The sequence below is a fragment of the Falco biarmicus genome, chromosome 1 (genome assembly GCF_023638135.1).
Source record: "Falco biarmicus isolate bFalBia1 chromosome 1, bFalBia1.pri, whole genome shotgun sequence".
Classification (NCBI taxonomy): domain Eukaryota; kingdom Metazoa; phylum Chordata; class Aves; order Falconiformes; family Falconidae; genus Falco; species Falco biarmicus.
The window spans coordinates 5386390-5409174 of record NC_079288.1 but is presented as its reverse complement, the minus strand read 5'-3'; the positions used below and the strand labels follow the sequence as shown (position 1 = coordinate 5409174).

The 22785-nt window shown below is 37.7% G+C and overlaps 1 long non-coding RNA gene across 1 annotated transcript; it reads left to right on the top strand.

Annotated features, from left to right (window-relative positions):
- The first annotated feature begins 5169 nt into the window (after positions 1 to 5169).
- Positions 5170 to 22412, top strand: LOC130153976 (uncharacterized). The gene is made up of 3 exons (XR_008823554.1): positions 5170 to 5316; positions 7043 to 7234; positions 22180 to 22412. It is a non-coding gene; the product is annotated as an uncharacterized LOC130153976 (long non-coding RNA).
- Positions 22413 to 22785: the final 373 nt, after the last annotated feature.

Below are 22785 nucleotides of genomic sequence, written 5' to 3'. Positions count from 1 at the left end.
TTCAGAATTAACCCCAAAGTGGTATGCTTTGTAAAATTGGAATGTGCCTACTGTTTGGGGCATCCTTTAGTCTTCTTCCTACTCAACAGCCAAAGCTGTGCCTTTACCATTGATCCTGCAAGTCATCCTCACTGCTACAATGATTTCAGGACTGAGTCATTACCTATTTGTTTTATTATCACAGGATATAGCAGTGATATATCTGTAAATAATCTCCTTGAGCAAAGGCCTGCAAGCTTGGTTTTTAAATCCTTTTCTGGTCCCTCTCCCATCCTTATGTATATGCAAGTAATCATTTAGTCTCTTCTGAGACAATGCTTTCCACATTCTAGGATCAGTATCATTTCACGTCTTCTAGCATCTGCCCAAGGTGGATGACCAATAACATTGGCTAGCAATGAGCTTTTTATTATCGGAATTCCTTGTGAAGTGGAAACCCACACAGTCAATAACTCAAACCAGGCATACAAATCTCCTGGCCTGGCAAATAATACGCCTCCCCTCAGGCTACCAAAGAGTGAAAAAAGCATCTAAAAACCTGCCCATTAGCTAGGTATTTTCTTTGCAATGTACATAACCCAAAAACAATGGCAAATGTAGTTATTTCCCACTGAAGAGAAACTATTCGCTTTTCCTAAGTTACGATCACAACAGGCTTGATATGCATTAATAGAAGAGTATGGCTTTCAAGTCAAACAATTTCCTATTGTTGCAACCACAGCAACGGAATAAGAAACCAAGTAACAGAAGTGGAAATCCTGGGAGCTGTTAATGATGGATCTGGAACTGCTTTTGTTCTGTGACCTTAATGATAGGTATGATAGAAAAAGAGAGGCTGCTAAAGCATGTAGGAAACAGCTTTCTTCACATATCGGTATTAGTTAAAATCAGCTTCTAGAAGAGACCGAGACAGACTACTTCACAAGATTAAAGGAAAGGACATTCTATCAAGGAAACAGAAAAAAATCTTCAATTTCTGAATAAACAGCACTACTATACTGATCCATGGGACCTTTTCATGTGTCATCTTTGCAAAGACCAACATCTTTCTTCTACAATGCACGTGATGTCATATAAATTATGCAACACAATGGTAACCGGAAAAGCTGATCCAAAAGAAGAACATCAGCAGAAATGGATTAAGCTTGAGAAGACAATTAAGCAAGGACTGTACTACAAAAATGAAATTGCTGGTCTAAAGTACGAAAAACAGGCAGAAAGGTCGTAATTACTGATTCTAAGCTCAGTAAGTCCTACCAACAAAATATGCAAAGATGTCCCTATCTGAGCCTGAAAAAAATGAAGCACATTATGATGGTAGAATGTCTTTCCTTCAGATTATATCAAAATGATAGACGGGAATGATTTGTGGCATGGGAAAGTTTGCTCTTGTCACAAGGGAAAGAGCTACTAAAAAGGCAGTCTTGGATTGTCTCAGGGGTAAAGGTTTTCCTGATTCAGATTATTTATAGAGAATTAGTTTTTATGGTGGGCGTTTCATTATTTTCTTTTTCTCTCAAAAATTCCATCCGTTCCTTGTTATTTATTTCAGATGTTCCACATGAATGAAGCATATCAAGGTATCCTTTGTAGAAAAAATCCAGCAGCAACTCAGTAAACTCACCATCACTGTAAGTAAATTCAACAATCAGAAAATTACTAACATTTGTCAAAAATATTTTGTCTTTTCCCTGCTAATCAGCTATATGCATTGGAATAAATGGCATACCTTAAAGTGAACCATCCACATTACAGAATGTCTGTATGTATAATGTATGGTGTAATGAATTTCTCTCCAACTAGATCAGAATACTCGTGAGCAGTCTGCATATTTAAAATATTTCCTGAGTTGTATCTGCCAGGAAGGATGCTTTGCATGGGAAACTGATTGCTACTTAGTTTTTATTGTACTTGCAGAACTGGATTTTTCACAGAGGCTGATTAACATTATATTTTACCAGGATTAGTATACCAAATTGTCTTCTATACTGTTAGAGTTCAATTATGTTCAGCATGACTATAATACGAGTTTCCATTCTCTGGAGTTTTTTTTCTTCTAGATTTGTCATTAGAGATTCTAAGGAAAATAACACCTTCCTTGTTTGATTAAAATATCCCAGTTTTGTGCTTTCATTGATAGAAAAGAATGTTTTAAATCAACCTTTAAAACCATATCAATCTAAGAATGTCTGTATTTATGAAAATCTAAGCCACTTTAGGATGATGATTAAATGACTTAAAAATTCAGATACAAAAAGATACAACCACACACCATTAAAATTTCAGGGTATATACTTAGAGGGCTATACTGATAGATTATGTCCTTGTCCATCTTCTAAACTGTTCTTCAGATCATGCTGATTCTCCTCTGGACCTCTGATATTCTTCTGCCCAGAAAAACTGCAGGAGGTAAACCAGTATACCATATCCCACAGTATGCTTTATATCTCCAGCATCACATTGTCCCACGTCCATTTTATGAATACAGAGGCTTCTAGAAGTAACATATGTCCAGGTTGTCAGGATGCATGAGAGCTATGGGGAAAGTGTTTTCTGTATGCAGATCATATGGGTGCATCTTCTGTGACAGTGGCACTGTGGGAGTATTCATTTTCATGTTGTTTCTTAGCCAGTTCTACAAAAAGAGGATGAAATGATGACACAGTGGTCACAGAAAATCTATTCAGTTGTCTTAGAATGTGTGCTGGGTATAAGAGAAGATTTTATTTGTTTTTCTTATACCTATGAATGTTGCTTCTACACAAACCCCTCCACCTTTATGAGTGACTTGGTCTTTATGTTACTTTATTTCTCTATGGCATACAGTACTGTATAAAAACTGATACAGAAAAAAAGTGAATTCTGCCTTTTTCCATCCCTTGCCATTTTTGTTAATATATATCAACCAGTGGCCTGTACACAATAACAGATGCTGAGAGCCATGAAACTGTGACTGTTCAGCGCTGAGATTCTAAAATATCATCCTGATGCATAGTGAAGCATCTAGACTGATTTAAAAAAAACAACAGAAAACAAAAGAACAAAACCAAACAAACCAAACTGCCCAACATTATAGTATTTCAGTCAATCCTAAAGTTGGTGTCAATCAGCACTACCTCCTCTGACTCCCATGTAATTCTGACAATATGAGCCGACTGAGACTGGTCCTCTTAATGCAGTAATATGGAGAGTATCATGTTTAAACACAGCTCTAAAAAATACCAATTCTCCTTTTGGCTGCCCTTCTCCATTTTTAACAGAGCAATGAGGAAGGAATGGACTGTTTCCTTACTTTCAAATTACTTTTCATGTAATTTCCTTCAATTGTCTGTTCTTGTGGAAAAGAAAGGAATTTTAAAGCCAGTGTTTTCAATGAAAATTGGAAAAGATTGAAGATTAATCTCTTTACAGAAAAAATATAATTGGAAGGCAGTTTCTTCAATGAGGAGTGATTCAATAAACAACATTCATCCATTTGAAGGTATAGGATCTTTTAGTATAATTAGAATGCACTCATTTTACAACTGAGTACCTTGTGTCTCTGTCCTCCCACCTTTGGGTGTTGTCTTTCAACATGCTGTACAACAGATGCCTAGAAGGCACTGGGGCAAAGCTCGGGACATTGCATGTATCAATCTTTACCTTTTGAACCATTCTGAGTTTTGTTTCATTGGAAAAAAAAGTGCTTTAAATAAGAAAAACTGATTTATGAATCTAATGGGTTAATCCTTGCTTAAGCAATTAATGTTATTCCCACTTCACATTCCCTTGAGATTTGAAAAGTTGAATAATTTCTTGCTTCACATTCTAAATACTGAAGTATATAGCTTCTTGTAGAGAAATGCTTTTATATTTTCTTCCAGAAATGACTGGAAGTACGAGTTTGATCTTTGTATATTATATGTGGTGTCCCTTTGATTTCTTTTAGATTGCACAATACCATACAAGTGCAAATTCTTTTTGTATAATTGCAGTAATTATCGGGAACGTCAGACTTTGCAATAAACTGTTGGAGGTGGAAGAAATCTGCTCTTGCAGGGAAGATTTGTTCCGAATTTGCCCCAGAGAAAATGGAAGGATCTGCATGCTTAGCACTAAAGAAATGATTACAGTGATTATAGATTTCTTAGTTATAGAACTCACAGAACAAAGGTGCCTTTAAGAAAGATTTAATGTCTCACTGTGTGTTTATTCCTGTATTTGCCTGTTTGATTTACTGTATTTAAGACTTTCAAATTATAATGTGTATGTAATGCAAGGGATGGGAAAGAGTGAAGTGGTAAAAATCAGAACATTTCTACTATTTTAAATGGAGCAAGAAAGATTTATTTCAGCTGAAAGTCTGATTATTGAATTCTAACCTCTATAAGCTGTGGATATTCCATCCAATTCTTTTTAATAATTTGCCTGTCTAAGGAGCTTTTCAAAACAAAGTGATCATCAGTCGAAACAAAATAAGTATCAGTTTCTTTATTCAAAATTAGAAATAGCTTCTCCGATGCAGTTTGGCTTGATAAGAGTCTGATGTCTCCACATGCAAAACATACATAATGAAAGAGTTATTGGTGGTATTGTCTCTATCCCAGAGAACAATAGTATTGTATTTGATTAAGGCTCAGTATGTGTTTACTGCTGCCTAAAGGACTGAAAAATTAGGGAGCATATTTGTCAAATTCCAACTTCATAGAAACAGAGGAAGTAGAGGATTGTAATAAAGCAGTACTTCTCTTACAACAGAAACACCACCAGTGTAGGTCCCACTAGTGCTTTAGAGTGGTATCCCTCTCTACTTCATTGCTGACTTTTCTTGTTAGCTGTATATGAAATAGTACACATTACTTTCATGGAAGAAGTTCCATTTCATGATGGTCTTACAAGACAAACAGAGAATTTCTTTTCACAATATTCATCAAGGATGTCATTCTTGGCATCTGAGGCGGAGGGAGGCGTTATGCTTTGTACATTTGCAAGAACATTTTTTTTTCCTTACTTGCCCAATAACTGCCCTCTGCCTGCCTCTCTTAGCTCAGTCCATCTGATTTTTCATTACATCTTTATTTTTTTCTGTCCATGAAACTGAATAGAGAGCCAGGGGATTTTAATCACCGGTTCTGGTGAAGATTACACTTTTCAAATAGTACACAGCTATATGAGCAGTTCAAAGAATCCACTTGTCCTATAAAAACATTGTTATGTTTTGTTTTCCATTTTAAAACCGTAACTCACAGTTATTCAGTGTCAAGAATTTTTCTGTGCTGAAAGACTAAAGCTCCAGGACTTCACCAAGGCTACAAATAGCTGATGTATCACTAGCTGGTAAGTGGTTTAACAACTAACATATGAGGGCACTACAACGAAGGATACCAGTTTCAGTTCCTTTCTTCTGATTTGATTTCCGACAAATACTTTAAGATACTGATTCCTCATCTGTGAAATGAAAATATTTCTTGTTCCCTCAGATGGGAGCCATTGTATGAGCCAGTAAGCCTATTCCCTATTTGAGCAATATGAAGCACTAAATAACTAACTAGCTGTGTTGCAAGAAGATGAGTTTGTCTGTGTCATAAGCAGTCTGGAAGCTACTCAGCTCTTCTTTGTTAATAACAATAATAGTTCACTGTTGTAGAAATTTGAAATGTATTCAGATCTGTTTTCTGCCCCATGAAACTTCAAGGTTAGGTCTGGCACAAACAAAAGGCTGATGATACAATGCACTAAGAGATTGCAGGAGCCCCGATGGTGGGCATTTATCAGAGTTCACCAGTGAAAGGCTTTTTTTGTATGCTGTACATCTGAGCAAGTAGGAAAAACTAATAGCTTTGACTTCAGGAGGCCAGACAGTCTGTAGACGAGCACTGTGCAGACCTCCAGACTGCCCTGCGAAGGCTCCTCAGTTCTTGCCCTCAACACTCCTATTATTCCCTTGCAATTGCTGCCAGTTGGCTGGGTAACCATGGGCATATTTGAAGAGCTGAATTCTTCCCTCAGTTACACTTGGCACCACTACGGACTTCAGGGGAGCTGCAGGGTGTAACTGAGGGCGGAACTTGGCTCCCAGCATCCACTACAAACCAGGTCAAGGCTACCAAATGCATTTTTATTCTTAATGTTTCAATCCATACCATTAGCAAAAGGAACCTAAAGCAATAACTGTATCCCTTGCTTGAGAAAGCTTGGCTCTTTCATTTGGGCATAAGATTATGTGGTGCATGAAGCTTTGTCAGCATGCCAGCGCGTATGGAAAGAAACACATTTCTTATACCTGAAGCGCAGACTTGGTGTCACTCATGCTGCAGTCTACCCACCTATCATACTGAGTTAAGCCAGCTTCTGAAGCTGTACTTGAAACAGTGCTTTGTTTTTACCACATATTTTTATTTCATGAAACAGAGCTAAGTATCCTGAAACTAAAGGAGTATTTTTTCATGCTGCTATAATTTGTGAAATAATGAGACATTTTGGTCTGTTAACTCCTCTTAAGTCTCACCACAATGTTATGCTTTGACTTCATTTGTGGTTGCAAAATATTTACTTTTCTCTTTAGCAGATTATATGAAGCTGTGTATTTTGTCTTGGGAGATACATACATATATTTATATATACATTTAATCTTAGTAGAAGCTGTTAGTAAAGCTACCTTTGTGCTTCAATCTGTTTTTGGATCCTCTTAAAAAATTTTTACCAGGATATTGTGGATTTATTTGCTGATGTTATCTTTTCTTAAAGAAAGGTTAGAACACAACGATAATGTTTTTTTCACTGTGCAGGTCATATGCACACAAAGAAGTCTTCACTTGTATGGTGAATATGTTCCCCAAACAATTATTTAGTAATATTAAACCTTCCCTCATTAGAGACTGTTAATACAGGGTGGTATTTATAAAACTGCCAGAGGGAGATAAAATCTTAAGCCTTCGAAAAAGTCAGAGCGAGCTTTTACTAGGACAAAATCCACAGTAAAGGAGGCAGTACTGTCTACTTAGGATTCAAACAGCGGGACACCTGCACTTATTTTCCTTCCTTTTCTACCAACCCACACTAGGTTTAATCACCAACAACCTGATCATCACTCATTTATCAACTGCTATCCAAGCAAAATTTGGATAATGAAGATCCAATGCAAAACCGAACAGCTACAGTCTTCAGGAGACTTGATTCTACATTTGAGCCACCTGTAGTCACAGTGCTGCCTGCTTATACAATATGACTGTGAAGTAATTACACTTTAATGCTGGTAAGAGGTTATGATATCCTTTGAAAAAAACCAAATGTGTATCTAGTCATACTTCTCTTCCCCCACCCCTGCAGTGAGAATTCAAATATGACTTCCTCATTGTCTGGGAATTCCCCTTTACCAGGTTTTTAGAGTCCATCTTCCCTAATACTTTTCTCGCTCCATTCCCTATCAGTTTAATGCCTTGATGTCTCCACTGCTTTCATTAGCCTTGGGACTTCTCTCGTTTCCCCACAGAGTGCCTAAATTTAGTAGCTACTGAGTCTTGTAGGGATAAGTTTGGCATCAAGGGTAAAGAAACCTACAAAGGAATTCACTGCACTGCACAAAGGCACTAACACTGCATCATTCCTGCAAATTAAAGCTTTTAGTTATCTTTTTCATCATTTCTGTGGCTCTTACTTTAAGTTTGCCCAGACTCTCAGCAATTTTAAAGATGTATAGCACCTGAATCTGGCAAAGATTTCAAGAGTTGTACCGCCAGTGCCAAATACAAAGACAATATAATCCCTCTACTTATATTCAGCATCTCCTTTTCCTAAACACAAGTATTTGCATTCACTCTGTTGGCCAAGAGATTATAGAGGAGGAAAGTCATGTTCTGCTGAGCCCTCCACAGAATTCTCAGATCTTTCTCACAGGTAGCTTTTTGCATAGATATGATATTTTATTTGGTTATACTGAAACGCAGTTAAATGTTCCCACTATACTCTGTTGCAGACTCCTGTCAGTGATCTTAATTTTTCATGACTTGTCAGCCTGCATATGATCTGCAGTTCCTGTCAATTAGCTTACATTTTCTTTATGTCTGACCTGAAACTCTAAACTTGAAAAAAGTAGATTTTCAGAAGTCTTTAGACACCTAAAGAAAGGCACCTTGTTACATTAAGAAAGGACTTAAGAAATAAGTTAGCCAAGGCTTTACTTATTCCAGTGATAATTTTTCTGTAGGCAAAAAAGGAACAACAGATGCCTATAAAACTTTTATCATACACATACTTTGTCATTGTACTCCAGAGGGCAGTGTGGTAATACCGATGAGATTTGGCTATCAAGTCATGCAAGAATCCTCCATATTTTCATATTAAAACAAACATTAAATTGTTTACTAATAGTTTTACACAGAGAAGCCATCAAATACTCGAAGAAGCATCTGAGGAAATGCTATTCACACTTCACAGGTACCTATGTTAAAACAGTTTATAAGGAGATGAGTTTAAAATTCAAACTGTCAGTCTTCCTATGCAGTATTTTAGTTTTATAAAAGGATTGCGCAGTCTCAAGATAAATTCAAACAGAAAACAAAATAAAAATAGCTTTCATTTCTTAAAAAAATGTTTATTTTCTAATGATTTTCCTGCTCAGCCTCTATTTTGGGTGAGAAAAATGTTACTATATTAACTGCAAGTATAACATATCCTGTATTAAGTGCTTTCTTCAAAGTGAAATATACGTAGGAAAATGCTGCTTGACTAACTTTTATAATTTGTGATATATAAATTAGAGAAGAAAAAATAAAACTTTTACATATTTTTTACTTCAGAAAACATTAGCTGTTTGTGCCTTAAGCTCTTGGTGCTTCTAGATGCTGCAGCCTAAGAAATCGCTTTGTTTCTGTGATTTATTTTAAGACAGGTCTTAATGAAAATCACACCTCTTCATAGAAAAGAAAAATCTGCATCCAAAGTGTGCACTCAAAAATTTGAATCAAGTTTCCATAGTTACTTTTCTCAGAAGTATTTTCTCCGAATAACCAGTCTTGGTTATTAGGGCAGTGCAAATCTGAATAGCAGAAAACCAACTGGACAAATCAGGTTATCCAAACTTCTCAATAATGAAGCCATTGCCACAATATATTGAGCAATGTGCATAAACACAGAAAAACTAAACGTTTAGTGTGAGACTCTTATTCCATAGAACAGTTGGAGAAAGGAAGTACTCTTTTTTTTGCAACACTTGAATATTTGAGAAATTAGGTAACGGCCTGAATCAAACAGTTTGCAACTCTTCAGCCAATAGCTTACCCTCCTCTTCTCAACCTCAGTGTTAACACAAGACCATGTACTCAACTACCTTCTTTGTGCAAACACATAAATTTAACCCTCAGCTAAGGACAGAATCCCAGGAAACTAAACCAATGGATTCACAAAAAAACACTTTGTATTCTCTATGCCACCACATGTTTACAAGCCAAGCTATATTTTTCTCAATACAACAATTCAGCTGCATAAATAATATCTCTAATTTCTGAAGCTCTGATTTAGCTGTTTAAAATTGTCTTGACTAGAAGTAGGGGTGTTTATTATAATTATCCATCTATAGTGAAAAAACTCTGGAAGTAAGAATTCCTTCCAGCTGCCCCCAAAATCAAAGCCGAAATTAATTTTGCTTAGGTACATCTCTGTCTTTCAAGGTAACGAGTATTCCTGATACATCAGCTGCAATGACCAAGAATATAGTTGATTCTTATTACTGTGGGGATTGGAGATACGTGCATGTAATTTCCTGCACATATTTAGTGGCTATGGGTTGCTCCAAGCCTTAGTATTGCCTGTGCTAATTTGCAACTCCTGCTTCAAAAGCCCCGATGGAGTGGTTAAAACAGTGCAGTAATTCACTTGTCCTCCCCTTGTACCAACTTCTTTGTTTCCTGTAACTGTTTTAACTGAACCTTTACCAGTCATCATTTTTCCCCCCTCTTCCTCTGTCCCTACCATAAGCACAGAGTGAGTAATGGCAACTGTCTGGGCAGAGGACTTTATTTCATTTCATCCCTACACCAGCAGCCTCACCTGTTACGCTTACCTGAGCAATTCTAGATAGAACTTCCTGCACAGGTTTCATGATTGCCACGAAGGTGGTGTGAACTATGTATGACTTAAGGCATTTCCCAAAGGTCTGAGGTCAAAGGGTTGATTACAGTATTTGACTACATTATATTATTGGAGTAAAATTTATTCCCTTTATCATTGTCCCTAGTATGTTAATCTGGCAAGTAGCCAGGCCCCAGTTATAATTGTGCACATGTATACATATATGTATGTGCCAGAATGCTAAGCAACTGAGAATTAATAGCCATCATCACAGTAACAGTAGAAAACTATTCCTCAAGAGTATTATTATATAAAATTACAATTGGATCATATTCCAATTGTTTTAATAAAGTGACTACAATATAGGGCATTGTTTAGTCAGGGTTGGTTATAAAATTCTGAAATTAAGCTCTAACCTGTATGTAGTAGAAGGTTTCATATAAATAATGCCAGCAAGACAAACGGGAATCCCTGTATATTGCAACCATAAAAAAAGCTTATGGAGTGTTGCTTTGCTTATTATGGATTTTATCAGGGTTTTGTTGAGTGAAGTAGCAATTAAAATAAATATGCTGTCCCAGAAAACATTTATGACTCTTCTGTCTACTCAGAGCAGACTATACTGAAAGAGACCATGGCCTGCATTTCAAAACACGCTTTAGGCTTTCCTTTCAATGGTTGTAAAAGACTAGTATGTGTCTCTTCACAAGTGATTTGATGAAGCCAAAAACCTACTGAGTCAAATTTTTAGAATTTTGGGTCCTATGCCACTTGTCTAACACAGTAGGTGCCTTTCCCAAACAATTCTTAGGTCATTTATGATGACTTCAGTGATCCAATATAGTGTTCTTAAAGTCAAAGGAAGCTTTTGCGCTGGATGAGCTTTGGAAGAAGCCTTGTAAACCACAGATACTTTTCATTCTGTAAGATTTTTCTGGAGTAATTTAGACACAAGAAACCTTCCCAAAGAATTCTGGGGAAAGTTACCTTTTACTGTGAAAAGGGAAGAGGTGACCGATTTTAACATATCAGGGTCTTTTGAAGGAAAAGTGAGCAGAATCACTTTTATACTGAGGCCTTCCCAATCCCAAGCGAAACACAGAGCTCCTAAACATGCTGCAACACTTTTACCCAGTCTCCCCCCAAAAGAAGGATGTATTTAAGGAAGGTTCAGTAGGAGAAATCAGTAATTAGAATCTGTAAATAATTAAGCTTAGAGGGAGGTTGGCTAAATATAGTAACTTGCAAGGGAAAATACATTTTCTGTGGTGTGAAAAGACACAGGTACTGCCACAGTATGTTTTTGACAGTTCATTAACTTTATCTGTGGGCCCTGCCCATAGAAACAGTGATTTTTTGGCCGAGTTCTGCTTCATTGTTTATCTGTGTCTTGCAGGTTCAGCAAAACTGCTTTCATTTCCCTTTGTCCACTTTGTTGTTATGAAAATAGATTTTAATAGTCCAGCCAGGAATTTTAATATATGAAAATCAAACTGCATTCAACATTTGCTGTCTGTGTTCAAATGTACACTGAACTAGGCAGCAACAGTGTTGTTTAGCCCTGTAGTAATCAACTCTCATCCTACCATGGGCATTTATGATGATTACAGTGGACACATAGACATAGACATAGGAGGACAGACAGTAATTAAAAAAAATATATGGTAAATATGTATTCAACTGACTTATTTACTTAAATGGCAATAAATATATTTCCATTATACAATAAATGTAACTATGTGGATTGTCACAAAACCAGCAAGAAAGAATGCTCTTGTAGATATAGTATTCCCTTCAGACTTGAGATCTGTATTCAGCTCCTCTCTCATAATATTTTTTATTTCACAGAGGAAAACACATTTTTTATATGCTATATTTCTCCCTGTGTAAAACTCACTCTCTGTTACACTAAAACAGCAAGACATTTGGGACAGAGGCTGTGTAATTACACTCTTTATAGAACCTTGTAGCAGTATTGGCTGATCTCAGCTGGGACTGCGAAGTGGTGTACGTAAAACAAACATTTTTGTATTTAGCTTGATTTCACTGCCAACACTTTAGGTCAGCCTCTAAGCTGCTTTTTGATTAAAATACATCAATAATACCCTTTGAATGCCTGTATCTCTGTTGTTTCCAGCTACACACTAATTTTGTTGTCCTCATTTATACAACATTTAATTTTCTGGTTGTTCTCTGGAGAAATTCCATAGTATTTTTCAAAGCTTTTTTTCTTGCTTCTGTGGGTATGCTGGCTTTCTCCAAAAGACACCTGACTCTCTGACATCTTCTTACTCATTCCCCTGTGATTTCCACAGGATAAGAGCATCAGTCATTGGTGTGTAATTATTTTTAATTCACTGGTACTTTCATTGGACCAGCTGCATGAGGGACTGAAACTGGTACAATGAGAAGACTGAAGCAGATACATAAAGCAATCGACAGAAGACTGAAGCTACACATGCTTACACATAACTGCAGGTACACCACTTAGCCACAATACAGTTAATGACTCTGGCCCCCAAGAAATTATGACCCAATGCACTGATTCTGCAAGCTTTAAGCAAGTGCTTCAGTGACTCAGTGCTGTGTTGCCTATGTTGTCAACTCAGTTCTTACCAAGAATCTTACAATGTATGACATCTGCCTAAAGTCCCATTTCTGAAAGTCATAAGTCTGCATGAGAACTTCCAGATTCATTTGGGGAAAAAACCTATGTTTCTGTCATTGCACAGAAAAAGACTGGAAAACATGACACAGATGTTTCCTTAAGGCTCAGTAAACAGAAAGACATTTCAAAAATACCTTTTTTTCAAAGTTCTTTGGTTTAAAGATCACATCTTTTAAATCTTAAAGGCCAGCCTGATGTTGTTTTAGTACTTCAGGTTGACAGAATGATCAGTGGGACTGTTCACAGAGTACAAAGATAAAAATGTGCAAAAGAACTTTGTCAGATCTGGGCCTACAGCCAGCCCCTCACTCCCCAAGAGCATGTCATATGGCACTACTTCTAAATTTGGCTCAAATTTGTTTTGGTGAGTGCAAAATTTGCCTAGATCCAAAGTTGATTCTGCATCTACCATTTAAAGCTTTTCCATTACATGCAGAAACCTCCAAATAAATAAAAGTTACAAAAAAGCTTTTATCTGGATGTAGATGTGTTTGTAAGAAAGTAACAGTGGTCAAAGCAAAACAACATTGGGCAGGGAACCAGAGCCTGATACCTGAGCTATATGATTACAGTGTTTAGTAAACTCACTAAAAATCTCTTCCTCAGTTCCACTTCTTGTAGTCAGATGGCCTCCTGGCCCTTGTCTGAGCTAGAATTTGCCCCCATAAATCCCCGGGGAATCAAGATAAAAGCAATGGCAGAAACTGAACAGGATAATTTCCTTCCTCCCCAACATTTTCCATGTAATGTTGGCAGCTAAATGTGCAAAGTAACAGTTCAACAACGGAAATCTTTGACAATGACTGCATGTGTCACATTGCAGCCCCTTCCTCCCCCTTTTTAGCTGTTTATGCTAAATCACTTTTAATTTACCACATGGAAAAAAACCTCATCTTGGGATGAGGATATGCTGTGCGTGCAGCTTCTTCCTTAACCCCTTTCAAGCTACAGAAAAATCAGAAAAAAAGGGTAGTTTCCTCATCTCCCAATAAAAGCACAAAATTTAAACCCCAAAAGACAATACCTGAAAAAGCAACAAAGGGTCCCTTCCTTTAATCTGCTAATACATACAGAATATCAAATGAATAACCCCCTTCCTCTGCCCTCCCTGACTGATTCTTCCCTCTGAGCACCAGTTTTGCTCTGGGCAGGGAAGGGAAGAAATTACATCAAAATCAACAACAACATGGCAGCAAAATGTCATCCATGCCACAGAAGAAATCTCAGACCTGTTACTAGACCAGCCCTTGACCATTAAAACCATCTGGAATTTTCTAAGGAAGCACCACCAGATCAGTAAGATGGCAAGCAAAGTGGCACTGTTGTTGAGCACAAAGCCTGAAGTGGATGAAGGAGTTTATAATCAAACCTTCCAGCAGGAACAGTGGGGGTTTTCCTCCCAGGTTGCCCTCAGCACAACACTGATGTGCTGCCTACCCTGTGGTGCTCAGGCCTTTCTGTGAGGGAAAGCGCCTCTCCTGTCACCAGCGGGAAAACTCCTGCCACCTGAGGGAAAAATCCTGTCACCTGAGGGAAAGATTCTCTCCAGTCACCTGAGGGAAAGCTCCTCTCTTGTCACCTGGCAGAAAATTTCTGTCACCTGAAGGAAAGCTTCTCTCCTATCACCTGTGAGGGAAAGCTTCTCTCCTGTCAGCTGAGGAAAAGCTTCTCTCCTGTCACTTGAGGGAAAGTGCTTCTCCTGTCACCTGTGGGAAATCTTCTATCACCTGAGGGAAGGCTTCTCTCCTGTTACCTGAGGGAAAACTCCTGTCACCTGAGGGAAAGCTTCTCTCCTGCCACCTGAGGGGAAGCTTCTCTTCTGTCAGCTGAAGGAAAACTCATGTCAGCTAAGGGAAAGCTTCTCTCCTGTCACCTGGGGGTAAAACTGTCAGCTGAGGGAAAACTTCTCTCCTGTCAGCTGAAGGAAGGCTACTGTCCTATTACTTGTGGAAAAGCTTCTCTCCTGTCACCTAAGGGAAAGCTACTGTCCTATTACTTGTGGGAAAGCTTCTCTCCTGTCACCTAAGGGAAAGCTTTTCTCCTGTCAGCTGTGAGAAAACTCCTGTCACCTGAAGGAAAACTCTCTTGTCACCTGAGGGATTGCTGCTCTCCTGACCAGCCATGGTCTGGTGCTGCATTCATCCTGAGGTGCCCCACTTTGTCACCTGTGAACTATCCTTCTCCGATCTGCCTTCTAGAAGCTTCATCAGTCCAGCCTGCCCAGGTCCCCTCAGGGCAGCATGGCTTCTTCCCGGGAGACTGGAGCAGAGCCTGGTCCTCACAGGCAGGACCAGGGAAACAGCCAGCCCTTGTCCCAGCTTCTCAGCCATTTAAAAGACCACATGCTGGAGTGCAGGCATAGGAAACACTTCTGAGACGTCACAGTTCCAGTGAGTTTCTGGGAAGATTGGTACAAATTAGTGTCTCCTTTTGGTGACAGGGTAGAGCAGAAGTACACTCAAGCCCGTTTCAGGGGTAGTTCAGTGCAGGTGGTGAAAGGGGATGTAATCTCAGAACTAAAGTGGCATTCTGAAGATGAAAACTCTCAGAAACCAGGGATGAAACTGTAAGCCCATGAAATGCAGCAAGTGCACTCTCATAGATACTAGCAGGGCCTCAGAAGCCCAAGAGATTTGTTTGGGACAAGCATTATATCCTTTGAAGGGTTAATGGTGGTTTCAGACAACTTCTTTACTATACTCTTTTCCCACAGTGACATAGTCCCTGGGGCTGGAGGGCAGTAGTATGATAAAATCCAATGCAGAGCTGGTCTTTCAGGTTGTGGAACTTGGCTGGAGACAGAGCTGTGAGGGAAGATGAGGTGAGATTCCGGGGACTGCAGTGGACAATCATTCATCTCACATAAAATAACGGCTTACATTTTAAGATGCAGTTTTGAACTTCAGCCACTTGATGGCCACATTTAAAAATTTTGTTTCAGATAATGCTAGTGCTGTAGACAACGAGATAATGAGACTAAAATGTATGTGGTCAGAAAACCATCTAGACAGCCTCCCATACAGGAGTATGTTTATGCATGTGTCTGTTTTGATTGTGTAAATATTTATTTCAATACCTCTCTGAAAGAACATAATATAACATGGAGGAGAGGCAAAGGTTTTATACTATAAGTGGCAATTCAAATTTGACTCTCTGGTCTGTGGTGTGGTGGCTCTTTAGCAGCTCACACTACAGCTAGGGCATGACTTCAGAGGCTTGGAATAAATGTAGCATTGCCTGTATATACTTTTACACAACATAATAATATAAAATAGGATTATCATTAAAATATAATAATAGAAATATTATTTAACACAGTTTGTGAAAGAACTAGCTGTGGCATGAGAGAGTGGCTAGCCAATCCATTTCCTACATCCAATATTGAAACAAAACACACTAGAAGATGTTTTGAGATTTGTTAAGTTATTGACTTATAAAGAAATGTAGAAATCTAATGGTAGTATCAAATAAAGGCAAGACACTTCATGTGGAAAATGGGTACAAAATTGTCTGAATTCTGAAATTCTTCAGATTTAATTTTTTCCTAAGCAAAACATTAGATAAGTCAAAATTACTTCTTCGGCTTTTGTAAATTTGTGTTTTAAGCCTTTGATTGAATTCTAAACCGTTCTGGCTGAGATCATTATCTGAACCTTTTCCTGAGAAATGCAAACCTGCAGTGCTTCTGACCTTTTATTTCTTTTGAAAGAATTGACTTTCAAATGATTCAAGAATATAATCCTAATGGATGCAATTTCCTCTTGGAATTTCATTCTGATGTAGTACATTCTAAAGTTGTGGGACCTGCTGTCACTGCTTGTACTAAAGTTCTTTTGCTCCTACCATAACCTCAGCATTACAGGGGCTCATTGGGAGGATAATGACAGTGTTACTTCAAACAGTATAGTTCCTTTTAATTGTCTTGAGAGCACTTCTGATGATTTCATAAAAGGAAAACTTATTTGTTTATTGTTGCCAAAAGATCTTGGGAAATATAAGGAAAAGAGGCTGTGACAGTGCTGAATAATAATTAAAAAAATCTTCTATATTCCTGTGGAAATTTGGTAAGATCTGGACAACTAAAAAAGCATGCTTTTTTGGATTAGTTTAAAAAAAATTTGGTGATATTTTTAGACATTAGAGTGTTTGTTTTAAAATTAAAAAAAAAAAAAAGGAAGGAAAGAAAAAGCCTGGTTAATATTTTTTCAGCATGAAGTAGTTTATCAAAGAGATTGGGACAGGATCTGGCTCCAAGATGCAAAGCACTTAGTTTAGACTTACTGTAATAGGTGAGCTTCTAAGACTGCAGTATAAATTTCTGTCTATATACTCAGTCCACTAAACAATAAAACTAAGACTATGTCTAATCTCCATCTCATGAATTTGATCTAACTACATCTCAGGAGGCCAAAAAACAGTATCCTGCACTTAGGTTTATAATCCTTAAAACAGTTGATGATAGTGAGTAAAGTAACAGAAATTGAAGTTTTAATGTGGTTGAGGCGAAACTAAATTTAAAGGAAGCAAACAGGTGTTTGATCTGAAGCTGGAACTTCTGGAGTAGTACTGTACTACACAGCTTCAGTTGAGGAAGGCTCATGAGCAACAGCAATTTCATGAAAATTCACTAGGATCTACCAAATTAAAGACTCAAAGGGAAACAAAGGGTTAGTTTGTGCTGTTTTAGAAGCTAGTTTTTGGAACTGTCTGATACAAAGCTAGCTCCTCTTCCAGACTCTTTTTCTGATCAGCTCCATGTATGTGACATGCTGAGCAAAAGGAGCTGTTTATTGGTCTTTCCTAACACTGAATCTGTTTGAAACTTTGTTCAATAAAATCTAAAATTATCAGTCTTCACTTTGACCACCATGAGTTTCATATGGTTCTAGTAGTTCCTCATACTTAATAATGAAAAGCAATTTTCACTAATCTTGGCTTTCTTCTTTTACTCCTTTTTTCCCTTTCCTCATCCTCCTGTGTGACTGTGGCATTGAATACAGCTGAGACAGAGCTGATTCCATCCTCTGGTACTTATTTTTGGCTCATTAATTTTTGGCAAAGAAGGGACACTTAATAGGTCTGACGCTCCTGGCTAGGTGGTGAGTGATCAAAAGTCAGCACAGTCAATGTTGTTATTTTTTCCAAACTCGTAGTAATGTTATTCCCTAAGAGCCCACAAAAACAAAGCAATTAGGCTGGCCTGATAGGAATGATGGTGGCTAAAACAGCATCAGAAGTGAAGATAGCAGCTTTCCATGGGATTACCTTTCCCCTACTTATTTCTTAAATCTGCTGTAGTCTAATTTATAAAATGACAAGGTAATATGTGTATTTGAAGCACATTATCTGGATTATGCCAACTGTGCTCTTCAGGAATGTGACATTGTGAAATGAGATTTCCACACACCTACAGGAATGAGCAGACACTGTATTTATTAGCCTAGTAAAAATACAATCTTATATCAATAACACCCAGGCACTCACTCCATTTCTTCCTGTTTGTGTTGTGTGTCTGTGTCAGCCTTGTTCTGAGCCAGTGTTGCCAGGTGTACTCGCCAGAGTCTACTCAATTGGAGCTGTGAATACCAGCCAAAAATAGCTAAGACTGATCAGATGCTCCAGCAGAGTTAATAATTCAGAGTCAGTAAAAGTGCATGCAGAAGGTACACACAGCTATTGGCTGCTGGAGGTTTGAACTTGTCATCTGAAGATGAAGTTGTAACTGACATCGGGATGTGGAACACTGTTAGCTGTCTGGACAGGCTGGTTAGTAAGGAACTGGGTGGTAACTTCAAATATTTAGGTTCAAATCCTGCCTTAAGCTGTTGAGTTACTCGATACTTTTTACTTAAGCTGTACCTGTCTTGTGACTTGATTTCCCTATCCCTGAAGTAGAATGATGCTGCTCATAAAATGGAAAGGTTAGATATTCCAAACAAAAGCCAGTGTTGCTGTTTTTGACAGGGAAAATATCCCAGCCGGATTGATTTGGAATTTCATGATATTGGTAATATACTTCTGAATAAGGTGGTGCTGCTGGTATTCAGTGGATGACACACACCTTTGCAAAAATTAGTAGGTTTACAGGGGACTGTTAGAATTGGTGATATAAATGTGCTCCATATACAGATGCATTTCACTAATTCCCCTTTGAATCTGTGAAAGAATCTCAGTGTGTGTTGATCAGGTCCAGATGAGATCTGTCAAAACTCTGGCAGAACCTTCTGTCTTCATTTTGTACATGTCTTCATTACATGTACATGTCTGACATGTACAACTACTCAGGAAATGGAGAATGTCCATTTTGGTTTTATCTCAGTAGATTTAATGTCTCCCTAATTCTGATATCTATTTTGCTAGTATTTTGAGAAAATTGGGTTTTGAATTGAGCCCTTAGAAACTACACTCCTAGGATTAATGAAAACAGTAAACGTGTCTGGTTTGAGACCCAGTAAAGCAGTTCTGGGTTGCCTGCTGCAGCTGGTGAGCTTCCAGGAGGGGTCTGAAAAGGGAAAACTCAACTTGAATTGGGACTACAGTTGGATGACAAAGGCATGGGAGCCTGAAATAAAGAATTTCTGTAAAAGTCTTCCTACATAATGATAGATGCAGCAGGAGATTGCTTTCTTTGTATGTCAATGTCTGACTCATTCTTGTCTGAGACTTCCTTAGTAAAGCTGAATTGTTGGTGCTTCAGAGAGCCAGGGAGCTGTGAGACGTCTTCTGAGGTCTGAGCTTGAAAGGAGTGAAAGACTGTTATTTGAACTTTAGGATGGAATTAAAAAAATGTTATCTAATGCTAGTGCTGAGTCATCTTAGCCTGGGAAGTGTCAGGAGCTGCTTAGGTCAGCTGAAGAATTGGAAAGGAAAATACTGACTCAAGTATTTTCTTGTGTCAGCAGAGGCTCTCTGCTGCATTATGGGCTGAAACTTAGAAGTAGAGATCTGAAGGGGAACACTATAAACAGCAGTTGCTTCAAAAATAGTATCATTCGTTTTCTTCTGAGGATTGCCTAAAGTCATAGGAAATCCTGCCAACTGTCCCTTCTGATTTTTTGACAAGTAATATTCACATCTCTGTTATTTTCTAGCCTAATTACATTACTTGGTGCTTGTTTAAGAAAAGCTTAGTTATACATTCTTTCCGTAAATTGACTTCATCTCAAGAAAAAATTCAGATGCACCTAAGTGATTTAGAAGCCTAATTTAACTGAGCATGAATCACTCCTGAAAGTGCTGTGTGGCCTATTGCTAAAATGAAGCATAATATATTTTTCAAGTTCTTTGGTTGAAGGTCTCAAGAACCTTGTGATCTTCTAAATTAATAATTTCATTCTGTCTATATGTAAAAATATTTATTGACCTTCCCTCCATATGATAACATGGCTTGCTCTTGGTGATGGGGAACTGTTTGGGAATTTTATGACAAAATAGTATGGGCTTGGAAAATGTTTCAGCTGGGACTCTCAAGGCTTCATTTATTACACATTCTACTGTAATTCCTATGAGGTCTCATGACCAAAACCTTTGCTCTAGGCCTTGAGCACAATTCGGTATGTGCCTCAAAACCTTGCTTCATTGTCCATTCTAAAAGGGTCTCCAAGTAGTAATTATTTCACTTTCGTCTCTGTTTTTTGCTTTCCACTTGTAATATAAGACATATTCCACTGCTGCTTCTAGCTATATGTGCTGCATCTCTAGCATGTCAAGATCTGTTCTATTAATAGTTGTAAATAGCTTGACTCTGTGTGTGGGAGGGTGTTTCTTTACATAAGTTGTGAAATGGTTTACCTTCTATCAGTTCTCTACATGAAGTAAAAGGAACAAAGATTTCTAGCAAAACAGGTTCTTTTTAGAGTGCACTAGATCTTTCATTCAGGGAATGGGGTACAATGAAATTTCTACCAGATTCCTTTCTCCGCTCTTTTCCTTCAGCTTACTATCTAGCCAGGGGGGTGCAAATAGCAACTGAATGGCTAGGCTTGTCCATAGAAGGTCATGCTTAAAGCCTTCTAACTGTAATTATTTTGTCTCCTTGCTCTCCAACACTGCCATGTGAATGAGGTCATGGTAATAAGTGTTTCTAGTCTGGCTCCATAATATCTTTGCTTTATGTCCTTAAAGACTTCTGGATCTGAGCGCTATATTTGAGGACTATTAGGCAGGAATCTTTTCCTGAGAATTTAATGACATTGTTGGAATTATATCCTTATGTTCTTTCTGTCTTTAAGTGATTGTTTCTTCCCTTTAAGTGCTTCAAATACCAAGATTTGGATACTGTGTACTCTGCAAAGAGGGTGGAGGACAGAAATGCCAAGTCATTGATTGCAATTCGAAAAACTATAAAAGCTGTGTTATCTCAAGTATTGCAATCAGGTTCCAATTTGGAAAAATGAATCAAGGCACTTAAACTTTTCTTCTGCCACTTAACATTTCTTTCTTTTTTCAATTAAAGTGTTAGGAAGTGGTGCTGAGTTGGCAGTGGTATATACCATCCCAGAGGAGGCTGTAAAGTAAGTGTTAGAAATGTTTAGTCCTGTCTATAAAAATGACTTTTACTGAAACTCTAAAAAAGTAGTAACAGAACTGCCTCTTCCAGTAGTTTTTGTGGTTATTAAAAGATGTTAGTGCATTGATTATTGTCTAATAGAAATCTAAACTCTTATCTGAACTTTCCATTCAAATTGAATACTTTCTTAACCTTAGCTATCTGGTAAAGTTTCTATGAAATCCTTTACCAGGAATGAAATTCACCACTGCACAAATTAGTAGGCCCAAGGAAATTACTATTGATTCATATAACTAAATCTTGTGGAGACATGTTTTTGATGGAGAGCTTGACTTGAAGATTCATGTTACAATTAATCTCTTCACTTGTTTCACTGCAGAAGTTATTGTAGTTAAGGTCTCTCATACACTAGAATAAATTTTTGGAAGCTGTATCAAAAAGATGGCCCTTCACCAGAACATTAAAATTATTTCCTGTTATTTCTTTTAAACAGAAGATTTATTATTTATACTGTTACACTGCTTCTGATCCTCATGCAATGTAATTGTCAGCATTATGTGCTAACATCAACAATGTAATTTAACTTATTGAAGTGGAACATAGTACCTGTCAGGATTCCTTCAGCCTTTGTGGTTCTCCTCCTAAGGAGAAATTGAGACTTTTTTCTTTTAGTAAGTAATAATATCATTTTGCAGGAGCATCTACCTTTTGAATACCATGATATCCATGATACTGATTGTTTAAAAATCCTTTTCCAGTGGTATTGTGCCCTCAGACACTTATTAGCAGTATTTTATAGTTTTTCTGGGGGTTCAAAATGCCACTGGAGGACAGATGACATACTGTAGTATACCATTACAGTCTAATGTGTTACTTTGTGGTCTCAGGTTGCTTTTCCTTGAGTAGTTGGATACTATCAGTTGTCAGTTTCTCATCTATTGTTTCTTTTCTGCAGAAGCTCAGTAAGTGGGAGATGACAGAGTGGAGGCACTGCCTGTGTTAGGGGAGCAACAGAACTCCAATACTGATATAAATTATTGGAACAGTGTTCATCTGGGGAACTGCAGACAGACAAAGCAGCTCTGAGGAAATGCATCATGTCAAAGACAGTTTGTTTCATCTGAGGCTTGAATAACAGCAGAAGTAAAAAACAGAGTTATCTGGTGAGGGGGAAAGCAAAGTGGAGCCACGGGATGTAAGTATTTTCAAATACTTTCTTACATAGTTCACTTGTCTGATGAGCAGATTACGCATTTTTGGACACAATTTTTCATCTTTGAATAACGAAAATTGTGTTTCCTCTAATGTGATGCATAAGCAGATCGTTTCTTTCCTGTTCTCTAAATATGTGGAATATTTTATTTGAAGAATGGCATTTCAAATATTTTTAGGGGAGTAAACACTTCTGTTTTGCCTCCAAGTATGCACTGATATTTTAATCCAAGTATATACTGATACTTTGATTGTATCTTTTACTGGGGCATCCTTACCAACAAGTAATCGTATTTAAGACTGGGTGTTTTTAATTTCTATTTATGGAACTGTTTATATTTCTACTGTT